The 13,379-nt window shown below is 41.0% G+C and overlaps 1 protein-coding gene across 1 annotated transcript in view; it reads left to right on the top strand.

Moving 5' to 3' along the window:
* Positions 1–836: 836 nt before the first annotated feature.
* The window catches only part of LOC116312388 (sorbin and SH3 domain-containing protein 2), a 47,893-nt gene continuing 35,350 nt past the window's right edge, over positions 837–13,379 (top strand). The window contains exons 1-2 of the mRNA XM_039613343.1: positions 837–1,357; positions 6,928–7,079. The gene's annotated coding sequence lies outside the window, so the exon portion shown is untranslated. The remainder of the gene's footprint in view (positions 1,358–6,927; positions 7,080–13,379) is intronic.

Genomic DNA, 13,379 nt, shown 5'->3' with positions numbered 1-13,379 from the left:
TGTACACTCCCTTTTTGATTCTCTGTCTATATATGACCCCCCTGCACAACAAGCTACAAGTTTGTTCTCATTTTTATCCCTCACCCTACCTCTCTTTTTCAATTTATTCACTTCTCATAAGTACATGGGTATCTGCCCATCCCAAGAGCCGACGCCAGTCCCCTCCAAGGCCTTTTCCAAACCGCAAAACAGGTAGCTAGCATTAGCTGATGACACAGAGCTCAAAACTTATATCCAAATATGATCATCAAAAATCCAAGATGGCGCATGCCAAAATGTCAAACTTATGGCCAGATGATGTCATAGTGGACATGTGCATCTTTTATATACAGGTTATGGTCAGCACTCAAATAAACCCACACTATCACAGCTGAGTATTTCCTGGTAATTACAGGATTTTGCTGCCAAATAATAATAATAAAAAGTAGAAACAAATGTGTCTAGAAGCAAATACCTACAGCTCACGGTAGGGACATGGTAGCTACAAAAACTCATTTAAACCTACAAGCCAAAGGACAAAATGCTACCAGGACAGCATAGATATAAATCTTAACACAGCTTCAAAGTTATTCCTAGCAAACATCTATGAATCATTTCCTATTTAGGCTTCGAGCCTTAGCCTGTGTTACTGTCATGGTCTAACCATTAAAACAAACCGTCAGCACCCCGCCTCATATCTGAGGTCAGTCTATTGTGTGTTTCTGCTGCAGATAGAAGGCAAAGTGACACTTTCCTGTTAGTGAGCCGTACACAGGCCTCCCGTGTGCTGTGTGCTGTGTGTGTCCTCTGCAAACACTGATTGAACCGCGGGCGTTGCCATGGCTACACGCAGACCCAATGAGAAGCTCGCGGTAGACTGTTGCTGAATGAAAATAACAGAGGCCATTTTGCGAACGAAGCCAAGACATCATTCACTAATAACGAAAAACGGAAACGGAGGCAGAGCCGGTCCATTTCTGGACTGACGCCGCTTCTCTTCTCCAGAGTCGCTAGGGTCGGGACTGCGGCGCGGCTCGCGCATGTAGTCGAGAAAGAAAGGCAGGCGGTAACTTAATTGTGCCGCCTTCTCCTTGGAGTGTCTTAAGGAGAGGGGACAGGTTATTTTCACCGCATTGCTGCCCGAGGCCCAGTGACCCCCCGGGAGAGAGGGAGTAGCCTTCAGTAAGGGTTGGCACAACATCCATGCGCGTTGAAAACAGGTGTACGGTTTCATCACACAGTAGCTCCCGAAGCCGCCGTAGCTTCACGGTGTGTGTCACTTCTGCGCCTGTCCGAGGACTTCACTCGTTTTATATGGAAAAGGCTGATTATTAGACATGTTTCGGGAATTTGTCCGGTGAGGTGGCACCTTGTTAAGGTAAGTACACACTATCAGTTTGTTGTTTAAAAAACACAGGGGGGCTATATATTTCTCTCTCCCTCCGCGTCGCTTTTAGCAGCTGCACCACCAGCAGCAGCACTGGATCTGACCCTCGGCTCAATTTCGTGGTGTTAGAGCTGGTAAACAAGGCTATTTGGGTTGTTTTAACTGCCTTACAAGCAACAATGACCCTACAGTTGTAATTGACGAAACTCGAGAAAATGAATTAGCTTATCCGGGATGCGGTCGGGTCGACTCGGTTTCCATTTAAAGTGCATTCCGGTGGACTGGTGTCTCCAGTGCATTAGAGGAAGATGCGGTTGGGACTGGGAGGATGATAAATAGCGAAACCACAAGCTTTTAAGCTTTACAAAGAATATTTCTAAAACCGTAAGGACCGACATTATGAGAGCAGTGTGGGAAGAACATGCAGCCTCCTGATAGTTGTAAACATGAACTGAAATATCCACGTTTAACCTAGATCTTAAACGCTTAGGATAATCTCTATTGTTAGCTTGCACTTGTGCATTGGTGCAATACAGTTTCCCGTATGTATAAGAAAAAAGGATGTAAGCGTATAGCAGATATATGTTCTTCGGCCAGTTAGAAAATAAATAACTTATTGAGTTTGGTTTTGTGATGATAATAGTAACACTGTTCCTGCAATTCTTTCACTTCATCTTGTGTGTAATATGTAGAGCGATGCTTCTGCGCAGGGCCACCCTACAGTCATCACTGAGTTTTTCCTTATTCCTGCTTCCTGAGTTCACATTCACCTGCCATTAAAGCTTTATCAGTCAGTCTCTATGCAGATGGGAAAACTAATCTGCTGCCTTGCTGTCTGACTTCCTCAAAGCCATTGCTGTCCCAGTTCAAAACAAGCAAACAAAAATGAAACGGACAACACAGCTTTTTCTATCCAGTCTTCTAACTTGTTTAAAAGGATGATGTAACGAGGGGCAATGGATAGTATCTGTAAGATGCATTTGAATGCTGGATGAGCAGGGAAAATGGGGATGTGTCCAGGATGCACAGACTGTAACACTATCACTCCGGGAACCGCATACCACTCCCAATGAGGCCTACCTGTCTACCTACCTTGTGAGTGTCTTTTGCTCTGTGTGTGTGTGTGCCTTAGGCCATACTGGCCGGTGTTTCTGATGTTGTCTTTCATGTATTTCTGTGACTACACTCTTCTGTCTCTGATGAGGAAGCAGCGGGCAGGATGCAGTGTGACGAGCAACAGTTGGCTACTGACTGTTTCGCAGAGGACCAATAACAGGGACTTAAATATAAACTCGTAATGAGCAATCGTAGCATTTTTGATTTGATTAATGGCCAGAGAGCCCAAAACTAAGTGTATCTGTTGCTAACTCAGTTGCACCTGCTAGTTTAGAGTTACTGGGAGAGAAGCTGTGTGGTGCATGTGTGTCCGAGAGGGAGAGAGAAAGAAAGAGGATCAAGGCAGGTCGTCAGGGAATAGGCGAATGTGATACATTTTCTTCTGAAAGTACAGAATGTAGCAGAGGGGGTTACTATCACAGTTCCTTTGTTTCACTCTATCACTCTCTCACACTTGTTTTTAATTTTCCCATGTCTGTTCTTTGTTTTGGTGCCCTCTCTTTTCTCATTGTCTCCTCTGCTCTGCTTCCTCCTTTATCTCCCCCTCACTCTGCCCTTCTCCAGAGTCTGATGTCATGGCTCAAGTGGTGTTTGAGAAGTGGTGTGAGCCTGCTCCCAGAGCCCTTTAACAATGTCCTGTAGCGTGCATCATAAACTGTCATGCTGATGACTTTTTTTTTTTTTTTTAATCTCATCTGCTGAGCCACTTTTTTCCTAAAGAAATCCTGGTTTTTGCACAGTAATCAGTCATTCTTGGTTACTGAACCAGAGATACTTTATTCTGACAAACAAGCAACACATTGTAGCACAAAAAACTGACTTCATATGGTCCTGCATTGGAATCATTTTGCTTAGTTATCTGGCTGTGTAACAGAGATGCTGATTGTGGTGTGCAATGTAGTTGAGTTACCACAAAGACAAAGAAAAGCAAAAAACAACAGAGATCAAAGAAGCATGGATAGGAAACACGAACAATGGCTGTGATGGACAGTTCTGATTCTTTATTAGTCCCACTCCATTGTAGAGACGTTCTAGTAGATCATGACTTGACAGTAGCCAGACCAAAATGACTAACAAGAGTGCAAACAAGAGCCCACATTACCGGTTGTTCCACATATTTTTTACACTGCCCCCTGGAGACAGTACACAGCGACAGCACACAGACGCAGGTCAGCCAGCCTCTGTGTTGCACCTGCGGACGACCATACAGGGACCTTAATCCCACCCAATATGGTTTGCTTAGTGGCAAACTTGTGCATATGTATGTGATGTGTAATAATCAGAGGTGTAAAAATGGTAATATCTGATCTTATAAAATGGGCTTGAACACTTTTTTCTGTCTTTGTGAAAAACCTCTGAATCTATACACCGCTAGGGATGTTCAAATTATACTGTATCTGGAAAATTAAAAGTCTAAAAGCTGTACTTGTCACTGCAAGTTGACAAGTATATCTTCACCTGTATTTCCAGCCAAGATCCTTCCCTAATTTAATCCTTACACGTCAATCCTATTTCAGTCATGAGGCCTTTTAATCTATTTCAGTGGTTGTAAGAACAACCACAGGTTTCTAAATATAAAGGCTAAACACAGAAAGTAATACACAGCCAGCTTTGTTAAACAGCAGAAACACTAAGCCTTTGAGTACACTGAGTGGGCCTGCTATACCTCTGTTACACTTCATGTTATTCAAGTCCTGCCAGGTGCTTTCAAATTATGGTAAATCTAGAAAAGTGGACCAAAAGCCCATGCAACAGCACAGTTACTTGCTGCGGTAACATCCAGCTTGTCATACATCAGAATAAGCCCCTTGTATCCCTATATCATTAGGGGCTGAGGCCTATCCCCACTGACAAAGGGCAAGAAGCAGGGCACACCCTCAGCAAGTCACTATACCGTCACAGACAGGGCTACCGCATGAGGCAAACATGCACGCTCATACATATGACAATTTTAGAATTATCTACCAACCAAGTATTCGTGTCTTTGAATTATGGGAGGAAGCTGGAGCAACCTGAACAAAACCCCAAACTGGGACAGGGAGAATGAGCAAACTCATCACGCAAGTGGTTCAAATCGAGAATCGTCTTTGAGAGGGCCAACCAGTACGGTACTTGGCCACTCAAAAATGGGCAGATCTGAATGTATTCTTTATACTGAAGGAGCTCACGACGCCAGTTATATAATACATGTAAAAAAAAGTTCTTAGAAAAACAAATATTAGCACCGTCTCTATTAAAGAGCACGCTGCTTTGTGAATATGCTTTTCCTTTTTTGATCTTCGGATTTAAGTGTTTTCCAGTAAGTGACACTTACTACATGCGCAGCTCTTCTGCTTTTTATATCCTGCCACTTACTTAACTGGGAATGGCAGGGCCTTGGAGAAGCTGATAATGAATTAGGTGTTGAAACTGTACGGGTGAGAGCATGTCGACACGGCTACTGTAGTCCAGAGTGGCTCATAGGTCAAAGTGTCGGTGCGTTTGAGTGTGAGTTTGTGTCAGTCACTATAAAAATAGTTTGCTTTGGTACTTTAATAAGATCATTACTAAGCTGCTGCTCTGTCCCTTTGCTTTAAATTGTCTTTATAAATCATTCTTCCACATGCAGTACTCAGTAGGACACACCTACAAGAGCCAAAATAAGATCTCAAGTAAGGAATGTGGTCAAAAATCTGTTTGCTTTGATGTGTGATGTAGATCCTGCTGCTTGTGTTTATCATGCCAGGTTACAGGATTAAGTCTATAGTTGATAGCACTTATGATAGACCTTTATTGGTCCCCTGGTACTGCCCTGATTTTGGCCTCAAGGTTGCATCATTAGCACCTGTCAGTTGTCAGCTTTTCACCATACCTCAGTGATCCTTCCCACATGATGAGATGTTTCTGGGGGGCAGCTGCTGTTTGATTATGTTTGCTGACACACTGATCGCTGCTGTGGGGCCTTTGGGGAACCCAAGGTCTGAAGCCTGGGTGTTTGGGAGACATAGTTGGAGGAGTGCTACTCGTCACTGGATCCATTCGTGCCCATGTAGACAGGATTTTTACATTACCACTTCATCATCTGCACGATGACAGCAGGCGCAGAGAGTGTTGATCAAGACTTAGCTCTGTCCATGTTTGATTTAAAAGTTGGCAACAGGTTTGGCAGAGGCTATGAAGCTTTTTTTTTCTAATTTATGGCCTTAAACTAAAATAGTTGCTGCTCAGCTACTGTAGAGTAAGATAAATACATTTAAAATGACAGCAAACTAAAGAGCTCCCCTCACTGTTTGGTGGACGGTTTGTAGTATGAATCTCATCTGTTTTTGTTATATCTCAGGTTTTGGTTTATGGAAGCTAATTAATTTCTTTTGTTGTGGCACCTTGGCTCTGCCCGAGCCTTTACCGCACTTTAATTTGTAAGTTGCGGATTCTTGCGCCTCTTCTGTTTATTGTCGAATACTTGTTCGAAGTGGATGCGTTGGATGTTGTCCAAATAGCATGTTGCACAGTAGCTGCCTGGCTGGTTTTAGGTATCCAGGCTCTAAATATGACATGCTAATAGCAGTAGTTACTTCATCATTCTAGGAATAGCAGGGAGTCTGGGGTCTAGAGGTGCTTCTGGCTGACCTCTCTCCTGTGTATATTCGGCCTGTGTGTGCATGTGTGTGGTCATTTTCCAAATATACAGTCCCATATGGATTACAGCGCGGGAAAGATTATTAATGGTACAGGTGAGTGGTCATATTATTTGTATATTTAGAGCCTGGTATGACGTTGACAGTACAAGATGTATTTACATGGATTTAAAAAGGGAAAAGAAAAAGTGCAATTGCATGTCATGTCTATGTGGCTGGATTTTCACATCTCTGAGGGAGCATTCTTGACACAAAGTCAAGCTGACCACAACAAAAAAGGAAAGAGAAAATCTCATGTGAGAAGGATTTAAGACTCCTGTCAGTTTCTGTGTGGATGCCGCCACTTTACATCGCCACAAACTGACAACTTTGGCCACAGTGTGACATAAAACCTGGGAGGAGGAGATGAGTACATCGAGGTTCTCTTACACCCTTCTCACGCCTCAGGCGAGCCTAACATCTGAAAGGTGTATCTACCCGATGTTGCATACAGTAGAATCACTCTGCGACTCCTTTGGAATGTATGAGTTATGTGAACTTGTGCTTAGATGTAGTTTGTCTTCATGGGCATGCGTGCGCTTATACTGCGTGGCATGCATGCAAACATGTGTGTGGTAAAATAGAGATACTCAGGCCTGTCACTTATTCCCCCACCCATCCACACCGGGGGGTTACTTTCCAGTCTCAAAGACAAGCATGCCAGAGTCTGAAAATAACCGTATCTGATCACTGCTTCACCCAAACAGGCAACTCTCTTTCCCTGTCACTCCCACTCTTCGACTCCGTCTCTTAACTTTCTCCTCGGTCTGTTGTCTCTGTGCTTCCCAGGCATTGAACGGGGATCTTGGGACTAAAGCTTGACCGGGAGGAGATACTTGTCCTGAGCAGAGGAGAGAAAGTGGAAGGCACGGGGGGACTTTAACTCACAACGCCATACGTGACTCTTCTTAGCACTTCTCCAGTCTTTTGGTTTTATGACGGTAAGAGTTACATTTACTTTGCTTGATGGACCGTTGCACCTGCACTCTGTTGTCTGCAGTGGGGCAGGATTACATTTTGCTGGTGTTCACACAAAACCATTTTTATTAAAACAGATTTAAATCTGTGGATATTTTGGATTAACCTGTCCTAATCTGTGCTATTCAGTATACCTTATACTGTTTTGTTCAAAGACCCTCTTGAAGGCACGCAGATATCGCAGCGCTGTCTACTCGGTTGTCATGTGTCTATATTTACTTGTTATGAACACAGACGCTTTAAAAAGATTTAAATTAAAAGAGATCCGAATAGCTTTTACAGCCCAAACACCCAAAGGGAATAGTGTTTATCTGTGCTGCCAAAACCAAAAATTATAGCCCAAGTGTAGAATTTTTGTCTTTTGTGACAGTGGACAGAGGAAATGGTGTCAAATAAAAACGGCGATTTTGACCGCGGTCACCTAAGAAATAGCATCACAAAAAAAGCTTAGATTACAGTTTTGAGCGTTAACTTCCTGAGCATCACTTTATCAGATTTTTGTTTATTCGTTTGTTTGTAAATATATTTATAAGAACCCCGTAACCTTTTAACTTTTGCCCCAGAATCCTTTACCTCGTCAGGCCCTTTTACATACTTCAGGCTCTTGTTACAGCCTTTTTTCATGGTTTCTTATTTCCTATTCAACAAAAGCCATGCACCAATTCCTCCATTAGGCCAATCTCAGAGGTGTTGTGGAATGTCACCTTGACCCCTTGGGTACACAGTAAGGGGTGGTTCCCAGCCTCGGTTCGTATCACGGACCGCTGGATTTGTTTTCTTCCGGATCTCACATACACAGTCACTTTGTGTGTTCCCTGCAAACGTCACAGGGCAACCTCTTTTTTTTTTTTTTTTTTTTTTCTTTCATATGCGTCATTCCAGCCTCATTAAAACTGATTGCAGAGGTCAGCAATACTTTTGTAAAGGTTTTTTGGTTAGATAAATCCTTGTGTTGCTTTTATAAAGTCCACGCTACATTGTAATGAATAGTTTTCTTCTTCAGCTGATGGCATTTGCTTGGTTAGATGTGTGTCATGTGGAGTGGCAGTTCTATGAAGCTGGTGTTATTAGAAAAATTAAATGAATGTGGGATGAAATCAGGGATTTTATTTCTGCAGTATCTGTGTTTACAATTAAGGATAGAATATTTTGTGGTAGTTATGATTATGAGCTTACCCGGGCTGTATAAAAAAAACAAACTGTTGTTTCAGCCCTTCTTTTCCGCATTCCTGATTACTGGTTGTTTGTTCTAAAGCTGATTTTTTTTTTTTTTTTTTTATTTTTTATTTTACTGAATCAAAGCAAATGCAAGGCTCTTATTTGAGGCTCTCATGCAAATATCTAGAATCCTGGAAATAGGAAAAACATCTTTTTCATTCTGTTTGACATTTAAAACTCTGTGTAGAAATACTTAATACATAAACATATAAACAGATACTTGCTGTCTACTGTCACTTCTCACAGTTGGCACCAGTAAGCCTCAAAGTAAGCAGTGCTCTTCATGAAGAAGAAAAATGTTTATTTACACATTGTTGAAGCCCTGAAATAATCAGGAACTTTGAGTTTGTGAATGTTTTCATGGATAAACTGTCAATTTTAAGTAGAAATGCCGATTGTTGCACTGATAATAATTTTAAAGCTGCATGTTTTCTATAATATTCTTGAGCAGCTTCGAGGTTAAAAGGTCTCGTCTAATGGCATTAAATATAGCGCCTCTTCTAATCAACTTCCTCTTATCTTCATGCTCGACACTTAACACTGGTACCTGGGGAATCCAGACTATGTATGGGGAATTTAATCTTGGCTACAACAGATAGCCCTGCCGCTTCAGTGTACCTCCTGTCTCAAATCAAAAAATATATTTTCGAACTGTTTAACTTAAAAAAAGTCTTAAAAGTAAACACTTTGTTTTACATGTTGTAATTTGGAATTTTGTTTTGTTGTCATCTCTCTGAGGTGTTTGCATATTTTCAGGATACATTTCTTTACCTCATCATACTTTGTCACCCTCGAGATGGGCGTGTTTACTCGTAGCATGTGGAAAAACTAACTTCTGCATCCTCTGCAAACACAAAGGAAAATATTGCTTTTATGAAGTCCACACTAAGTTGTAATGCATAGTTTTCTTCATCAGCTGATGGCATTTGTAGTTCAAACATCATATTTTAAACTCAAAATGTTTCAGATTCCAAGCTGAACAACAGTTGTTCTTCCTTCACTCAGAAAGCTGGAGCTTGACTATTACATTACGTCAAAATGACAAGTCAGGAAACGCTCAAGCTTCATCTTTGAAATTGCTTTGACATTTAGCCTAATGTCACACTGTCCTCTCATTTGCTCACTCTATTATCTTCTCGTAGCTCTGCCTATATTAGCTTGTTGTGTCGGCTGCAGTCTGAATAATAGTTTTCAAGCTTTTGTTAGATCTCTGTGTGTGTTGTGCTAACTCTTAAGGCGCAGGCATGAAACTGTGGCAGCTCTAAATGTATTGTTGAGCGGGGCTGCTCAGATGTGTCCTCGGGCGGCTTTTGGCACAGAGCTTACATAATGCAACTAATATAATTTTCCATTTTCAGTAGGATGCCATTTATTTTGCACTTGCTTCACTAAACATAGCACAATAGGAAGCTTTTCTCTTCATCTCTTGATTTTATTAGATTTCTGTGTACCTTTTTTTCTTTTAAATCCCTCTCTCCTTACACACAGAGCGCATCGTAAGTTCTGTATAGGAAGACTGAGATAACAAACCCACCAAGTGTCACATCCAGTTCATTCTTTTTCTCCCATATCCCCGACTCAAAGTACCAGGGCTTGTGTTACATAATTGCATTAGTGCTCTCGGGCCAATGGCTGTGCTTGTTAGCGTCGTTGTGATGCAATCTGGAGAACACACGGCCCTCTGTTGTTTGCCATATGGGCAGTGAGTGGGCACGCAGGGTCAGTGTGTTGACCTCCCCTGTCCATTCTTACAGCCAGAGGGGAGGGGGGTCCGCTAATGAGTGGCAAGGTTGAGCAAACAAGGCTGATAACAGAGACTTTGTTGCAAGTGGTTGTTGTTCAACTACTGGCAGTAATGTGCTGGTAGAACAGTAACATGGCACCGACAAAACATTCCTGCATCTAACAACAAATACTTTAGTGCTTTTGTGAGAGGCTTAAATCTGTGTTCTACTTGAGGATTGGGGCTGTTCTTTTTGTACTTAAAAAAAAAAAAAGAAACCTTTCTAAGGCATCATTAAAGAGCATTTATTCAGATTTTAGTGGTATGGCTGGGTATTTAACATACTTCTAGCAGGCTGGAGTGTGAGGCCTAAACTGTTTCATGGTTCGATTAATCCGCTTTTCTAAAGTGAAATGCAGGTCAGAAGTTTCTTAAGGTATGTAGGAAAGGCAGCATGCTGAAACAATAGCACCTCAATCACATGAATGGGAAATGACCAGCATATTACCAGGAATCATTGTGATGTGGCCATTAAAGGATTTTTAACACCGCTGCTCAGCAAAGATTTTGACACGTGCCTCTGTGTTAAAGTGCTTAAAATCACCGTGACATGGATTACTCATCGCTTTCTGAATGTAATATTTAAATCTGAATTTGTTGCCAACATGATGGGAGGTTATATTTTTCATTACTTTATTAGGACATTTCTATGTGTTGCTTAATGATGCCAAGATACTTGGAGTTTTAAACTAAGCATAGACAAAAACTTGGTTTGTTTTATGCTCTTCATTATTTGAAAAAGGAAAAGGTTACATGCTCTTAAAGCCTCCTCTGCAGCTTTATTAAAAGGCTTATAAACTATTTAAATGTTTACTTTTTTAAACATTTGTTGGGCTAACGTGGCTACAGTGTCCATTTAGAGCACAGTGGGCAATTCTTTTTACTATTTTGATTCTTTCGTTTCTTTTACCACAATCCCACACTCCCCACATTTTTACCACAAAAATGCAACACTGAAGAAAAAAAACCTAAAAACTTGGCTCAGTTTCAGTAATTAAGGAATGAAGCAATGCTAAATCCTGCCTTTTTTGGAGGCGTTGTTGTCCCCGTCGGTTTGGTTTCAGGCTCGTCATATCTTGACTGAGATTTATGTTGAATCTCCCGGGACCTTCTGTTTCCCTGTTTAAAAAAGGAGTTTGTTTTCTCTGATTCCTCCTAGATAGGTTTTCCAGATTTCTCTGTTTGCTGTTGTTGTATCAGCGTCAAATGCACTGGCCTGGCTGTTACTGATGCTGACTGTGTAGCATCCCTACAGGTAATACATAGAGCACACATTCCAGCTCGTGTCCATTAATATTTCTGCTGCAGTATTTTGTTTTTTGCCTCTTCTTTTTTTCACTGAAGCTTGTAACAAGCATTTTGAACATTCATGAAGCTGTTTTAACATTTTGCAATATGCTGAGTATTGCAATAACATAAACTGTGATTCATCACCTTTTTTAACTGCAAATTATGTCCAGAAAGTTATACTTTGTCAATATCTTATTGGATAAGAAAGATATTGACAAACTTGTCTCACGTCTATTATTTTTTGCATTAAAATCAGATCAGAGTGGTTGTGACTGTACAACGCCCTCAAGTTCTGGGTATCTATTTAGTCACCACGAGTTATGTGGCAGAACGTGGGGAAAATTCAATACTGTCACCAGGCTGCCTCTGACTTTTGGTGACGTAAGGAGGCCGCTGTCATAATTTTACTTGTGTGACTGCGCCGTTAACTTGCTCTAAATTAAAAAGGTAACTTTGTCAAACTAAGTGTGTCCAGCGTTTGATGTTTTTTGTTGTTGTTGTTGTTGTTTTGTTTTTTTTCGGGTGAACTTATTTAATATACGTTTGCTCACATCATTTATAGTTTTTGATATTTGGTGCCCCTGTATTGATACAATATTGCCATGCAAAATATTTCAATGCTGTGTTGTATCAAACATTTTTTCCCACCCTTAGAGTGCAGTCGGGCACATCAGCTGGTCTCCCCAGAAAATAAAGAGTAATAATAAAACTGGTTTGCTTAATTTACGCAACATATGTGCACAAATCTCAACTGTAAACAGACAAGAAGTCAAAGAAGACATTGGTGCGGTTATATTTTGTCAAAACAGAGGCCCAAAATATCAAAGTCACTTTATATGAAGAGGCATGCCCAGCCTCACCTTCAAGTAAGCAGCCACAGCCAAACCAAGCTGGACATAAAGTTGATATATAGCTGTTCTGTTTTTCTGACATCATATGGATGATGAATCTGGGCAGCTCTGAGTCTGTTGTTATCATTTCTGTGTAAAATACAGATTTAATATACTGCAAATGCTACCTATTAAATGTATTGATTACTCATAGTCCAATAAAGCTATCATATACAGTGGTCTTAGTGCATTGATTTACATATTTTTTCCTCAAGACCAGTTGATCGTTTAAAGAGTAGGTACAGTTTCAGTCAACCAGAGTTTTCATTGGTTTAACTATGGCCTTTATCTTGATGTAAATGTAATTAAAGCTGCCACTGAAGCAGGCTGGCTTCGTGTTCTGCAGGACTGCGTGCACACACAGTTTCTGGTTGTATATGAAACACAAAGGTGTGGTCGGTGCAAATGTTTGTTTTGGTCTCAGATGTTCCTCCAGTGGGACATTCAGGGTCATATGCAACACTTTTAACAGATTTGCTTCAAATTTTAATCTGTGAGTGCATCTTAGTGAGTGACCACTTCAGTACCAGGACCTTTGAGGCTGATGTCACCTCATCACTAATGACCATTCACTCTCACCTGGTGATTTTCCCCCATACACACTCTTCTGTATAATCTTGAACAGCAAAGAATTGTGTTTATAATTATTTTTTTCAGTGCAGTTATAGCTTATAAGGAAACACCATCAGTCTTAATAAGGTCAGTTTTTGCAGGCACATGATATTAAAAAGTGCTTCTCTCAGCTCTTTAAGTACTCCCCCTAAAAGATGGTGGCATGTTTATTCTTAAGACTCTTGTTTTGTTTATGTCAAAGCAGTCAGTGACTAATGGTATCCTGACGAACGTTTTTTGAGGGCATATCTTAATTTTTCACAGCATCCTAGCTAAGTGACTGTTGTTGGTTTTTTTTGTTAATACTGGCAAAGACACATGTTCCTTCCGGTCTCTAGTGGTCCAGCTTTGTTGTTCTGTCTCCGCTCGGATTTTATGAGATAATTAAAACAACACTCAGATTACACATGGAAATTCCCTTACATGTACTCAAACTTATCAGTTGTTTTCAGAAGGACATTTGTGTCAAC

The sequence above is a fragment of the Oreochromis aureus genome, linkage group 6 (genome assembly GCF_013358895.1).
Source record: "Oreochromis aureus strain Israel breed Guangdong linkage group 6, ZZ_aureus, whole genome shotgun sequence".
Classification (NCBI taxonomy): Eukaryota; Metazoa; Chordata; class Actinopteri; order Cichliformes; family Cichlidae; genus Oreochromis; species Oreochromis aureus.
This window is presented reverse-complemented; position numbering and strand designations above follow the sequence as displayed.